The following is a 5,353-nucleotide window of genomic DNA, read 5'->3' as shown; positions in this document are numbered from 1 at the left end:
GACACCGACGCAAGGGGAGCTGTGGCGGTGGTCGCATGATGGGTTCGGGTGCAGAACGCAAGCTGGGCAGGGATGTGATGTGCCAGTGGAAGGACAAGAAGATGGGAGGCTCTTCCTTGTCTGCCGAAGACGAGGCTGGCCTGGACTCTGCTCTAAGGAAGGAATTCTTGGCCTGCTGATGGACCCATAATGAACATGTGGCATAATTATAGCAGGGTTTTTTTTTTGTGAATGTAGAAAATGGTAGTTTTATGGGTTTTAGAAATTTTTTTTTATTTAGTTTTAGTAGATTGACAACATTTTATTACGTACATTTTAAGGGTGTTTTTATTTGTGCTCCCTGGCCTAGTAATAAACTGTTTATGATCAGACCTGCTTCATCTCTGTGCCCTGGGTATCTGACTCGCTTGCTCCCCCTTGTATTTTAAAGAATCTTTCTGTTTAGCAGGGCATTCTGGTGCGACTGCTTTAGCCCCCCTATGTGTTACATTAGCATTTCAGACAAAGCAATAAGAAATCCATACATCTATTCTCTTCCACTCGTGCTTATTGGGTTGCAGGATGGCTGGAGTCTATCCCAGCTATCATAGGGCAAGACACCCTGAACAGGTCGCCAGGGTTACAGGACTAACACAAAGAGACACAATCATTTTCACTCGCATTCACTCCTATGGGCAATTTAGTCACCAATTAACCTAACCCCACTAACTGCATGTCTTCAGATTGGGGAGCTGCAGTACCTGAAGAGAACCCGTGCACACATGGGGAGAACATGCAAACTCCACTCAGAACGACCCCGGGTGAGGGAGTTGAACAGTTTGACCAGTCAGCGTTTCCTGTAGCCTTCAAGTAGTATGGAGTCCACTTTGTAAGAAGCAATAAAGTCAGAAAAAAATCAAACTTAAAATAATAATTTTACCATTTCAAACGTTGAAGTGCAAGTAGATTAGAAGGATCACACAGGAAAGGCTCGGTGAGATAGTGAGTAAATCTCTGGGGTTCTCTGGCTTGCTTGTGACCTTTTATTTAAATAAAAAGTTGTACTTAAATAGTGTAGAATCCACAGTATTTCATAAGGTAAAGGCTTTTGTATCTAAGTATTCATGGATTAAACCCAACATGCTGAATGGTTCGATGAAAGCCGTCATGTTTAAAGAGCTCTGGTTAATTGTGGATGATGAGGAAGTTGTTTACATAAAGGATGCTTCTGACATGCCAGTGTTAAAGACCGTCCACCAGCACGTTTCAAGTATTAACACAGTTTTGATGTTTTTCATGCTGAAAAAGGTAGAAGCGCTGACATTTGCTTTGTTGCTGTGAAACAAAATCCAAAGAGAAGAAAAAGTTTGATGACTCACCACTTGAAAAGACAGAGTGAAAAAATTAACATCTCTCTTCTGCACTGTTAGATAATTAAATTGCCCTATAGTGCTCCTTTGGAGCTTAATAGTTTAAAAAGTAAACAGCTCAGTGGTAGGCTTTGCATGCATATCTCCTTAACCAAATTAGTATGGAAATGCTAAAACATGGTTAATGAAGCCACCTTAGAAACCCCCCTCGAATACATCTTCAATTTAATGGATTTAGCAGAGTGATACATGTATGCACAAATATACATGTATCAATTATAGAATGTCTTATAGAAAATGCCATAATTACTGCAGTCAGGGTGTTTTCTATTAGCTGCTAATCCAAATTGAACAGAATTTGGTTGAAGTGGAGAGGATTCAGTGCCAACACATTGGGGGAAGAAGACGGATCAGTCATCCATTATTGTTATAGGTGCATTAGAGTTGTAACTTGTGGCATTCGAACAAGTTAAACAAAATTTGACTGGAGTTCAATAACATTAATTACCAGAAAGCACGATGTCTAATCAGTGAGAGCAGCCAATCTGCTGCACTTACTAAAATAGTTTTCAAAGAAAAAGCTCAGTCAGTCAAAGAAATCTTGTAGCACATGCTTTTACAACACTAAATGTGTCTCTGCATCATATAATCCCTCAGTGAGACTTTTTCTTGGTATTTTTGGTCACAGTTATACATCTTCAAGGGACTTTTTGTTGAAGGGGGGAAAAAAGCCCCATACTCTGGCAGAAGACCTGAGGCTGTTTGCACTGCTTTGTAAACATCTGTAATATATTTCTTGATTTACAAAATACAGCGTTCGAAGAAACTGCATTCAGCCACATGATAAAGCATATTTTTAGCTCTGTAATATTTGAGCAGTGTCATGCAGGTCATTCATAAGGAAATGCTAATGTCCCCATCACATGCAGGAGTGGATCTGATAAGGAACAATCGGATAAAAACAACATGCAAAAAAGCAAAATAAAATAAATAGAAATGTAAATACAAGTGAAGAAAGTTAAATAATCATGTACAGAAAAAAATGTGACCCTCCTGGAATAGACCTCGAATCGATATGCTTGCTTCTTTGTACTCATATTTACCTGCATGCATGCTGGGACATGTGCAAGGAGGGACAAAATAACCCAAAAAACAAATACAATCAATCATTATTTAAATTGGCAGAATTTTACATTTAGTCACCAATGCAAGCCGATAAAGGTGATGTCTGTTCTACAAAACCATATACTTTAATTGGGATGTCGAATGACTCAATGGGCTGCTGTTTATTTTTTATGCAGTACAGTGTGTAAAGGACTGTTATTGTTTCACCATCAAAGGGACAAAAAAGAACAGAGATTTTATTTATTGCACTGTTATTTCTCCACATTGGTATTGCCAAGGACAGTCTGTTTCCTCTTCCTGATTACCGTGTACAAAAAACTAAACCACGGGATGAGGTTTCGCATTTTGGTGTATTTTCCCAGTAAAAAGCCGCTTCATTGACGTTTCAATTATCCTGTATTCTGTGATATTTTTGTCGCTTTTTTTTATCTGATCTACATCAGTTCATGGTGAACGTGTTTTCTAACACAAAAATAAAATAACCAATTAATAAGTACTGCACTTTAATGCAGCCAGGCTCTCAGGTAATCTGTATTGCTCTTGAGTAGCTACTCTTGCTATTCCCTGCTGTAATCCCTGCTGCACGTATTGGCTTGATTTACTGTTCTGTTTTGCATTTGCCTGAGGCCAGGTTTGAAAGGAAATGAGTTGACAGTTCTGTCTAATATCAATCTATTCTTTGTCTTTTTTGGGGGAAATAAATTCTTTAAATGTGCATGTTTCACCTGTTCTTTCACTTATTTTAATTTATATACACCTTGAACTTACACAAAGAATGTGTTTGTTGATAATGATATTGATTTTTCTCTACAGTACTTTTTAATATTTATTTGAGAACACTGTACAAATAATGGCCATAAAACAAAATAATTGACTACAAACTAAACAAGACTTCTGCCTGTCTCTGAAACCTTTTGCACATTCAGAACACGACTCTAGAGAATCCTGTACACTTAAACTATGTTAACAAGCCTGACTGAAAACCAGCACATCGGCAACATTTCCTTATGATTGCAAGCAAAAAGCCGCTTTAGGCATGGATAAAAAGGCTGTATGAATGTGTTTGTCATTGGGTGAATGAGATGTGTGTGTGTGTGTGAAGGATGATTAAGGGCGATAAAGTGTACCAGTACAGGTTTAGTCATAGTATAAACTCATAGTTTGTTTTCATATTTATTCTGGATTAGAAATGGCCAGTGGTTGAAGAGTAAAGCCTTTTTCTGTTGGAGGGATTCCTCACTGTATTAAAAGCTGTGTTCTAAATATTGATCGTCATGACTTAAAGCACAACATTTAATTTCTTGATTGAACTTCAATATCAGTTAAGCTCTAACCATTTCATTGTAATCACTAACAGCATATCAATAAAGGAGAAAACACTGCCATTAATTATTGACATTGGATCAGAAGATTTGCAGATGTACAGGGTGGATCAAAGTCTGATGGTACTTTTCTGTGTTCATAACTCCATCGATTTTTAACAGGATCTACAACGCCACCGGATGAAATGCAGTCCCAAGCCTGTCAAGGCCTGATACTCAGAACTATGAACCCTGAATTCTTGCCACATGATCTCTTTCATTTTGTTATCAACAACCCTTCAAATTAAAAACAAGAACAAAATCTGAAAGTCTACAAAAACTTTGGATGCTTCTCTGTATTTTGTGTCAGGATGGATGACAACCCCCAGTCACTGTGCCTAAAATGGCATGACCGCAGTTTCAAGTAATGTGTGCATGGCATCACATGAGAAGCTTGAATACATTCCACAGACATCCAATTCCTTAACCACTTAATCATATCAGAGTTGTGGTTAGGGCTGCAGGCGAGCTCAGTGGTCCTAAAGGTACCTCTGTCAGTGCGCCCCAGGGCAGCTGTGGCTACAATGTAGCTTGCCATCGCCAGTGTGTGAATGTGTGTGTGAATGGGTGAATGACTGAATGTAGTGTGAAGCGCTTTGGGGTCCTTAGGGACTAGAAAAGCGCTATACAAATGCAGGCCATTTACCATTTACCATTTTACCCCACTGGACTGACCATCTCAGGTCCTTTAATGCATATTTTTACTGCAAAAAAATATTTTTTTTAAAAAATTCCTCCATGTTATTTCTTTTGTTACTTTTCTTAATGTGTACATTCTGTATTGGTTTTTAGTTTTGTACATTGTGTACTGGCTTTTGAAAAAGTTTGTTGATCTTGTTTTTGAAAAGTCCCATATGAATAAATATGGTCTGCTTGCTTCCATCTGTAGGTACTGTTTCAAAAGAAGATCAGTTTCTTTCTTTTCAAACAAGAACGGCTTCTGTAGGAGGTACCAATCAAATCACGTCTCTATATAAACCCATGTAATTATCGCTGCCTTCATGTCTTGAAGCATTTCCATGGGTAGCAACACTTCTCTCAGCTATTTTTGCAATCTAAAGTGGAAAAGCAGTAAAATAACAGAAAATGGAAAATCCTAAAGTATAAAACAACTTGTACAATATATGCAGTAGATTAAAAGATTGAACCTCAAGTTAGACAAATCGCAGATCAAACTAAAAGCCCACAGAAACATGCATTTAGTATTTTGTTTGCTTCTTTTGCTTCAGTAACATAGCTGCAGTGCAGGTCTGTTCCTACAGGAGAGAGGAGGTGTATGTGCACTGATTTGGACTCTAAACCCCCTCCCAGAAGGATACAGTATGCACTTGCATTGACTTGAAGTGTAACCCAACAACAGCACTAAAAATCATTCAGAAGTTGCATTGAAATATCAACTTCATTTCATTATCACAGCACTGCTGACCTACATCAAGTCACATCTACAGTAAGCACTGAAAGATGGAGCTTCTCACATACACGATCTTCATCAGCATGTGGGAAGCTCAGTGCTGCTGG

This window comes from Simochromis diagramma, unplaced genomic scaffold (assembly GCF_900408965.1).
Source record: "Simochromis diagramma unplaced genomic scaffold, fSimDia1.1 OVJJ01000618.1, whole genome shotgun sequence".
Classification (NCBI taxonomy): Eukaryota; Metazoa; Chordata; class Actinopteri; order Cichliformes; family Cichlidae; genus Simochromis; species Simochromis diagramma.
Note: the sequence above shows the minus strand (reverse complement) of the source record.